Raw genomic sequence first — 10,619 nt, 5'->3', positions numbered from 1 at the left:
AGGGCAGTGTCACTGGCCCTCATATGTGGGATCCGAACCGGGGCCCTCTGGCATCCCAAGCCAGTTCTTAACCATCGCGCCACTCGGCCGGCCCTAGAAAAATTTCTTGTATATGTAAAGGACACCTGCCCTTGCTTCCTTGAGGAAGGCACCCTTGACTCAGAGGTCTAGGAAAGGGTTAAAAGACAGCTTAGAGAGAGTCAGGCGCTTGAGGAGACAGAGAAGCCTCGGAGAGAGCGAAGTACTTGCACTTTGGGAACTGGTGCCACAGTCTCACCACCAGTTCAGAGGCTTCATGCCACCCCGGGGGATATAAGAAGATGCTACCCCAGGGTGGTGGAGAGGGGAAAATTATTTACTCTGACAGCCACCACCGCTGGGGGCCCCTTGAATAGCTCTTTGGCAGCCGTACTTCCTCCTTTGTATTTAGCAACTTAACAAAAATGTCTTAAAAGATTTCTCTAACTCTCAGTAACTTTCAAGGTCTTACAGATAGCCTTAAATGTAAACAGCCTTCGCTTAAGGCTGAGGTAACTAAGGATAAAAAAAAAAGAGGCACTTTTAAATCCAGGTGGCAGGCCCCCCCCTCCGCCCTACTCCTTATTACAGCCTCCTAAAGTTATAAGGACAACTAACTACAAGATCTTAGGTTCTCTCTACAATTGTTAATAATTCTGTTTATATATAGTCTCTGAGGTCTATACTTGTCTATGTTTTATATGTATTATAATGTTTTTGCCTCCAGATGGTATTATCAATTTATAATATTTGATTAACTAAAAATAAAAGATTAAATACTTTATTAATTAAGATAATAAAAATTAACTCTACTTCTCAGGATCACATAATATAAATTAATTAATTAATTAATTTAACTAAGGCTGATTTCTTAGTTTTACCAAGTTATATTAAATAATAAAAGTTATTAAATATTTTAATAGGTATTTCAAAATAAAGTACTGAAATATCAATTACTAAATAGGTCTCAATTTGTCTATTTCTGGCTTCTTATCACAGAGATGTTAAAGGATAAATTAAGATCTACTAATATATTATATATTATATTACAAAAGCCTATGCTTTTCAAGGTTATAAAAAATATTCCTCCCAGACAGAGTTCCAACAAAAGAGAAACCAAAACAGCAAAAAGGGAGGTTGCTGCTCTTGCGGACAGACAGCCCGGCATCACCAAGTAACGGGGGTTCCAACAACTTCGCTTTAAATTCAGTAACAAAAGATTTCAATCAGATGGGCCATTTTAAATTTTTTAATAAATGTTCCAAACTCCTAAAAAATATTAATGAGATAAAAATTTTTTTAAAACCACCCAGTATCTTAATTTTGAGTAATTTTCAATATAAGGTTAAGTATTAATTTTAGGTGTTTATAAGTATAAGGTTAAGTATAATTAATCTTAGGTATTTTTAGGTATAAGTTTAAGTGTAAAAAAAAGGTCAAGTATACTTGATTTTAGGTATTTTTAATTATAGGGTTAAGTTTAACTAACATTAGGTAATGTTAAGTATAAGGTGGTCAATTTTAAGGTTCGTGAACTTTGTTTAACTGTAGGTATTTTTAAGTATAAGTAAGTAAAGTTAATTAACTTTAGGTGTGCTTAAGAATAAGTAGAGTCAACTGTAAGTTAAGTATTTCTTTTACTTTGGGGTCAGTCACACATTATATGGAGTGGTCTCGTTGGCAAAGGGGGCCACCTTTCGTCCTTCCAGACCAACTCCACAAAATTATTCTCAACATCAAGGGCCGGCCGAGTGGCGCGATGGTTAAGAACTGGCTTGGGACACCAGAGGGCCCCGGTTTGGATCCCACATGAGGGCCAGTGATACTGCCCTCTACAGCTAAGATGCTGAACAACAGCTCAACCTGGAGCTGGGCTGCTGTGAGTCACCGGAGACGGCATAGGCTGCAGCCCCTGTGGCAGTGGGTTGCCATGGGCTACCGTATGTAGCCAGCAGCCAGCGTGAGCGGCCAGCAGCCGCAGTGAGCGGCCGTCCAGGAGCCGGCGACTGATCTGCCTCACCCGGGAAGAGTGCAATGATGGTGCCAACTTGGGTCAGTGAAGCAACGTCCTCCACAACTAGACTGAAGAACAAAAAACAACAGCAACTTGTCTGTTCCCCTTCCCCCAATTCCCCACCGCTGTTCCCATCTCCCCAATTCCCCAATAAAAATCTTAAAAAAAAAAAATTTCTCACTCCAAAATTCATCAGTATCATTTATTTAATCATTTTCTTAAATTCAATCATAGAGATTTGGCTATACTAACATAAAACATGTACCCATCAATCCCTAACATTTCAATTAATAAAACAAAAAGGGGGAGACTATAGGTATTCCTTGGGTGCCAAGGATACCAACCTTAACTAAACCCATTTTTCAAATTTTCAAATTTCAAATTTTCACAGTTTTTAAATTCTCTACAATGTCTTTATAATGGACAATTTTATCTAACAAGGACTAGATAGATTTGGTCCGTATTTGTCTGGGGGAATGTCTATGTTTTTTCCTAGGAATGCAGGACGAGGGAGAGAAAGACATACTCACAACAGATAAGTATGTCTCTAATATCATCCTAATTGGAAATTGCAAGGTTGTAGGAGAATTTTAAATACAAGGGTTCTTCTTATCACAATTGTTAGTTTTACCAACTGTATAGGACATAGTATTTTAGTTCTCTGTCAATGACTATTGAGGGACCCAGGATTGTAGGTCCTGGGATACAAGCCCTCATAGTAATAAGAGATAAAAAATGGGTTAGGATTCATAATAATAGTTTAAGGCTTTGCAACAATTATATCTTTCATAGCTTAAACTCATTGCTACTATAGTCACCACAGCAGTCTCTCATTACTAATACTATAAAAAGCTTTAAAGTAACAGTCTTTTACATTTCATATTCATATCCAAAAGAGGTGGATACAAAAAGGAAATTAAGCATCATAGTTAAAAAAAAATGGGAGTTAAGGTCGAGATCATACGCTGCCAACTTATCTACAGGTATCATATAAGGAAATAAACAATACATAAGAGAAGTAAAGGAAATAAATAATACATAATAGAAATAAATAGCAATCACCTTCAGGACACTTGGCGGGGTATAGATTTCAGCTTTGGGACTTATTGGTACAAAAGATTTGGCACAAAAAGTAATATTACACATCAAGAACTTGGATCCTGCTAGAAAATTATGGTTCTCTTGCTACTAATCTTGTCCTTATTTTCAGTCCACGAAACAGTCATCAAAGCCCGTCATCAGGCTCTCAGTAAGGAGCTCATCACACACGGCTGTGGATGGGGGTCGATAATCATTGACTCCTGCACTAATTGTTTCCATGTTGCTCACCCTCTAGTTAATATTCTTTGTGTTTGGTAGTTATACTCTTCCTCCACCCCCAGTTTTGGCCCCACAAGTCTTGGCCTCGCAGAACGGCTGGTTAGCCAAAGACGGGTAAGTTCCCTGGGAGAGGGACAACCTAAGACAGGCACCAGTCGCAGGGGGCCAGCTGTAAGATGGCTGGATAGTCAATGACGGGTAAGATCCCCCAGGAAGGAACAACCTAAGACAGGCACCAGTCAGAAGATGGCTGGTTAGCCCATGACAGGTAAGATTCCATTCCTTGAGAGGGACAACCTAAGCCAGACACAGCCGCCGGGGGGCCACCTGCAGCCTCAGTAAATCAGAAGTCTGCTTTTAAGTAATAAATAAAAAAGGGGGATATGTGGGGAGCCGGAGGTCTGCAGTAAGGGTTAAGCCTGAAAGCTGGCAAGCTGACAGGCTGTCAGGTCCGGATGAGCAGCATGGGAAGGTTGGCTGCTGAGGAGAAAACAGCCAACGGCCTTGAAAGCTACAGAGTAGAATGCCATCCTGTTAACAGTTTCTGCTTGCTATGTTTTGCTTTACTCTGGAAAGATTGCTTCCCCACACCCTATGGAAAGCCCCAGGGGAGGTGTTCCCTGGGAGGAGGGGACTACTCCCTCAAGTTCCCAAAATACCCCCTACCTAAGGAAAGTTATTTTTGCTATAAAAGCTGTGTACAAATAATAAACACTGCCACTCTCTGCCATCAGCATTGGGTGGACCTCCTGCCCCCAGCTTTTGTCTCTAGTCTCTTTCTTTTCCAGTCTCCCACCCAGTCCTCTCAGGTACCCTTTCGGTGGGCTCCTGACTGACGAGTGGGGAGCGCTCAGTTGGTACGTGGGTCTCATCAATGAACAAAGTGGATGAAAAAATGAACACTGGGTTTGAACCCTGGTCTTGTTACTTTCAGATTCTGTGGCTGTGGGTAAGTTTTCATTTCTTTTTTGTTTTGAGCTTCAATTTCTTTGTTTCTAATCTCTGATGATCAGCATTCCTTATCAACTCTCAGTGGGTTGCAATGAGGGTTAAATGAGATAATGCTTTTGAAATACATTGTTAGCTGTCCAGCACTAACAAGCGTTAGGTCTTATTATAACATTGATAAGGAAATAGAGCCCTGAAAGGGACTAACTCAGCTACTGTAGACCTCATAACCAGGGCATCTTCCACAGAATTGTCAATAAGGCAAAGAATTTTGTTTAGTTTGCTCCACTGTTTCCCATAGCCAAGGTTCCCTGGGTCCTCCTCTTACCATACTGCTTTACAGCAAAGCTTACTGTTAAAAAAAAAGATTCCATATATTTATCCATACTAAGGTGTAAATGATTGCTATCCCACTCAGCAAACATTTACTGAGCATCACGCTAATTATTACACACACACACACACACACACACACACACACACACACCACCCCCAGTCCATTCTCTGCCCAGCCCTTGGCACTGCACTAGAGGTGACTTGCCCTTTGGCTTCCAGTTGGTTTCATTAAAGTGAGGCAATAGTAGACATTTTTTTAAATTAAAAACAATTGTATTGCGGGCCAGCCGAGTGGCTCCTTGGTTAAGAGTTGATATGGGAACACCAGCTCTGAGCAGCATGGCCCATTTCAGATCCCACATGAGGGCCAGTGATGCTCTGCCCTCTACAGCTAAGATGGTGAACAACAGCTCAACCTGGAGCTAAGCTGCCGTGAGTTGCCAGCGACGGTGTAGGCTGCAGCCCCTGCTGCAGTGGGCTGCTGTAAACTACCATGAGTGGCTGGCAGCCAGCATGAGTGGCCGGCAGCAGGCATGAGCTGCCGTGAGCCACCGTGAGCGGCGGTCCAATGGCTGGCGAGCGACTGCCTCAGCCGGGAAGAGCCAACATGGGCCAGTGAAGCAACGTCCTCCACAACTAGACTGAAGAACAAAACGACAGAAAGTTGTCTGTTCCCCTTCCCCAATTCCCCAATGCTGTTTCCCTCCCTCAACTCCCCAATAAGACCTTAAAAAAAACCACAATTGTATTGTTAAATAACATGCTTATGGTATAGTGCACAATTTTTTAGTGTACAACTCATAGAGTTTTATGTTTATAAGGAGCTCAGATCAAGGTAAAGAATATTTGCAAGACCTAAGTAGGATCCCTCTTGCCTCTTCTAGGCAGTACTCTCCATCCTCTACCAGCAATAACACTATTTTGACTTCTGCACAGATTAGTTTTGCATGCTCTTGAACTTCAGATAAATTGAACCATATAGGATGTTCTCTTTTTTGCTTGGCTTTATTTGGTTGGCATTGTGTCTGTGAAATTCACCCACATCATTGCATAAATTAGTTCTACTGTTGATAGATATTTGGCTATTAAGAAAAAGGCAAGGCTGCTATGAGCATTTTTCTACATATCTTTTGGTGTATGTCTGTGCTGCTTTCTTTTGGTTAAAACCCAGGCATGGAATTGCTAGTTCATGGAGTGGGTATAGGTTTAGCTTTGTACATATTATTGACAGGAAATTGGAAAGGGAAGACCATCAGGCAGCAGGGTTGGGGCATTGCCCACCTACCCTGCCTTTCTTTGGTTCTGGATCCAGCTCCAGTAACAATACCCCCAACCCCCAGCCCCTTCAAAGCCAGGGCAGTAATAGCTTCCTTCTGTTGCTCATGCTTCTGGGGCCTCATCATCCCTATGAGCCCATTCACTCTGCCTGCTGCTATCAATAGTCTCTTCTTTAAATTCTTTCCAGTTAATTCTTTCAGTTACACTGCACACCACCTGATTTCTCACACCTGCCATCTTTCGGGATCTATCATTGGAACTGGGCTAGAAAGATGAGTGAGAGGCACCCCCTTCCTTTTAGGAGCTCACTCCGAGGGAGCACAGACATGTTCACAAGCAATTGCAGTACAGATGCTATGGCAGAAAGGAGGAAAGCTTCCATTTTTCCCCTCTGGGAGAGCAAGGAAGATTTCAGAGAAGAGCTGAGTCTTGACAGTATGGAGTTTTACTTTAGAAAAAAGTGAAGAGCCAGCCAGGAAGCATAAAACACATATAGAGACATGAAAGCATGAGGTGCATAAAACACTCTACATAAAATGACACTGTTGAGTTGGATGGAGGGTGGAACAGTCAGAGGGACATGTGGGACAGGGACACATTTGAATGGAGTGATCAGAGGGACAGAGGGACGTGTGGGGAGGGGATACATTTGAATAGAGAGAAATTGCAAATCTCAAGAATGTGGCTCTGATGAAGACTTCATTTCTCAGGAGCAGGTGTCGAAGGTGTGATTTAGGACTCATACATGAAGTCTGGCTTGGGCGTGTGTATTTCCACCAATACAAGTTTGGGTTCTAGTGCCTTTGAAACCAAGTCACAAACACAAAGAGCTATGCCTTGGTCTGAGCTGGGTAACAAAATTTGAGGTGAATTTTCATAAAATTGGGGAACATTGCTTGTGGTGGACGAGGTATTTTTTTTTTAGTTGAGCCATCCTGCCACCTGTTGGCAGTTTAGTGGCAGCTCAGCTCCGGCCGGGCATCGAACCACTGTTGCTCAGAGCTCGCACTCTTGAGCGAGCTCTTAACCAACTAAGCCAATCGGCTGGCCCTAGATATCTTTTTTCATGAGTTAACTAATGAGACTAGGGATCACAATTGGGAAAGAGGAATTGGGGGATCTAGTGGATGTGTTTATAGTCAGAAGAGGCAGGACTATGGATGGGGGCATTAGTCAAGTCACTCTTTACGGTCCCAGAAGCTAATGAGCCTCTGTGGTTTAGAAAGGATGTTTAGAAAGTCAGTACACAGTCTTTCATTAGTATTCCAGTGGTCTCACATTCACACACAGAATAACCAGAATCAGGGAAGAGTGTAGGGCATACTATGGTGTGTGGCAGAGCTGGACTTAAGCCAGCCCTGCCACTTGCCGGGGTGAGACCCTGGACTATTCAGCCAGTCTGCCTGAGGCTTAGCTGTGATACACTCAGAATAGAATGGGTGACGTTGCCCGATCTAAAGTCAGGACTGTGGGTTTGAGCTTTGCAAGCAAGGCTGTGACAGGCCAGTGCGGGTAGGAAACGTGCAAGGAGCCCTCAGTCTAGACAACCATTTCTCCAACAAGATTGACAGCAAAAGTGCCTTTAATTCTGGAATGGATGCTAAGATTTTCACAATTTCTTGTGTAGTCTGCATTAAAGACTCAGTGTTGAACTCTTACATGCCTGTGTTATTCAGTGAGGCCCTCAATGCAGTGGTTCTTAACCTTTTGAGGTTCAAGTTCTGCTAAATAGCTGATGAAAGCTGTGAACTTCTCTCCAGAAAGGCTCATGTAATCACCCCACGTTGAAGGGTCCATGTGCTGCAGGCTGGAAGCCTCCCAAGCCTTCAGTGAGCAGGCTGTGCTGGGCTGTGAGCTACCTGGGGTCATTGGCCCCTAGTTCCTGCCCAACTCTCATTTTGGTTGTTGTTGTTACTGGGTGTGGATGTTTCTTTTCCTTCCTAATGTAGGCACAAAGGTGATGTTCTTTTCTGCTGACTTCCATTTGAATCTTTCTCTTCAAAGAAAGTGCCCAAAGGAGCCTGCATTTTGGAGCTAATCCCAGGGTGGACAGTCCTTGGTCTTTCCCAACTGGGCAGAAGGGCGAAGCAGAACTCTGTTTTATGCAACCAGCTGTGCCAACACCAACATGACTATAGATACTAGCACCAGACTCTTCTTACAAAATGTGCCGACCTTTTAAAAAGGTTTCAATGAAATTTTAACTCTATAAGTAATACACAAGTATCTTGTCATTATGAAACATTTTTATTAAAACATTGAAGAATAAGGCAAAATTTTCTCAGACCACTGTCACCAGTTCTGGCCCCTTTCCTTCCCAGTTCCTCTGCTTTATCTGAATCCTTACATGCCTTTTTCTATGTGATTATATACACACATAATATGAGTATTATTTTGGGTGGTTTGTTTACATAAATGGTATATGTCAGGCTCTGAAACTTGCTTTTTCACTCAGTGATATATAGCTCTTTCTCTCTTAGTACATATTAACCTACCTCAGAATATTTAACTGCTACATAATATTTCACAGCATGTATATAACATATTATATTTAACTTTTCCCTCCTGCTGAATATTGAGTTGTTTCTAATTGTTCATGAGTATAAAGAATGCTGTACTAAGCACTCTCATAAATGTATCCTGTGTGCATGCATGTTTCTCTGGGGTATAAACTATAATACTAAGAAGTGAACTTGTTGGTTCTTAGGGTATGTACATTTAAAATTTTTAATAGGTGCCTTTGATTCTTATTCCTAACAGGTATGCAGGTTTACTAGTAGTTACCCAGCCTGGACCTCAGGCCTCTGCTCTCCCTGGCACCTCCACTTCCACGCTGCAGGAATGTTCCTCCTTTGATCCTGTTGGGTTGGGGTGGCTCTGATTGGAAACTTGCCCTCTGCTTGTCTGTGGCACAGCTCAGTGTCTTACAGGGTGGATAGAGCATGATGACCTCGGGGCTGGGGTGCGAGGCAGCACATTTCTCAGCTTCTGCATGCCCAAGTACCCTCTGGGGTCCCCTGCCAGCAGGAATGCACTCTCACTGTGAGGATTCAAGTCTCCAGCACCTGTATGGGATGGGTAATGTTCTTAGGATGGACTCTTCCTTTTTAGGTGGGGCAAGCCAAGCTCTGACTGCCGCACTGGGGGAAAAAAACAGAACTTGTGTGAAAAAGGTGAAGTTTTGATATTTCAGGAGGATTTATAGTGGAGCAATAATGGAGCATGTGTTTTAAACTCTCTCACTTTATGAATTAGTAAGCACATTTGTTACATGGTGTGTCTGGATTCAATGGCCAAGAATTCAGAAAAAGGGTAGCTTTCATAATAAAGAAACTGTGTTAATGCAGCCTGAATTATTTTACTATACCCATTTTTATTACTACTTCATTATTTTGTAACATCCAGGATTGGCCTAGAGAAAGGTAGTCCTACCTTTCCATTTTGTAATTAAAGTCAATTTGTAATGGTAGAATCCCAAAGATCATAGATGACAATTGAATAGTGACAATTGAATTGACAAGTGAATAGGTGATAATTGTTTAAAGGAGAGAAAAACTCAAGAGCCCGACAGTAAAAGTTGTCTACAGTTTGCATTCACTATTGATGTACTATATGCATTATTTTTCTTTTTAAGAAGTGTATGCTAATTATTACTATCTTCTTGAGCCCCTCCACTTTTTTTCCTATTAAATTTGCAATTTCTGACACTCATCTGCTATATGGATCCAATGAATTAGTCAGTAAATTGTCACCTTGCAGCTGCCAACTCGAATGCTCCTGCGCACTGATCCTTTGAAGTCATAAGGGAGTGTCTTGGAATGCTGAGACCCAAGGGAATGATCTCGGTAAAACTTCCTTATCCGGTGGTCTTGGAATGCTGAGGTCATCCCGGGAATCATACGTTGTGTGAAAGCACAACTCGTGCTAGATCACAATTTCAGTGAAGCAGCTGCCAGTCTAATTGAATCAATTAACTGGGTATAGATATTCAAATTGACTTCTTTGTGACAGTTGTAAATAAAAGTTAATCGCCTGCCAGTATCAGGGCTCGCTCTCTCGGTCTGCAGAGATGAGACCCCTGGCCTGCAGAAACGCTATTTTTGACTCTTGTGATTTCTTAACCCTTCGCCACCGCCCCTCCTCAAAACCCCAGCCCTTGTCATGCGGGATATGATAGTAAATATTGCTAAAAAAAAAGAAAGAAAAAGAAAACAGGAAAAAAAAAAGCTTACCATTTCTTTTATATGAACTTAACACTCAGTCATATAATGTTTTTCTTTACCTACATAAGTGGGAAGGAGAGAATTAAATAAGGCCTGTAAAAAATTTTTAAGTGCTGTTTCTAATGTCTTAGGTGAAGCCTTAGAATGAGCAAGGAATTATTTGTAATACTCAGATGATACTTTGTATCTGTGACACACACTCATGCACACACTCAAACACTCACAGGCCTCACTCAGAATCTCCATGTTGGGTTACATGAAGCCTGTCTTTTTCAGTTGCTCAGCAAACTACTAACAGTATTTGCCTTAATGAACAGCACTGGGATATGAGAGACAGAGATGGAAAGGAAGTTTTATTCTGTAGCTTTTTGTACCTTTTGAATTTTGTGCTTAAATTTTGTGCTGAATTTTGTGCTGAATTTTATGCTGAATTTTAACTTAAACCACATGCATGTCTTACCTATTCAAAATATTAATTGATC

This window comes from Hipposideros armiger, unplaced genomic scaffold (assembly GCF_001890085.2).
Source record: "Hipposideros armiger isolate ML-2016 unplaced genomic scaffold, ASM189008v1 scaffold_735, whole genome shotgun sequence".
NCBI lineage: Eukaryota > Metazoa > Chordata > Mammalia > Chiroptera > Hipposideridae > Hipposideros > Hipposideros armiger.
The sequence above is the reverse complement of the archived record's forward strand: the minus strand, read 5'-3'. Positions refer to the sequence as shown.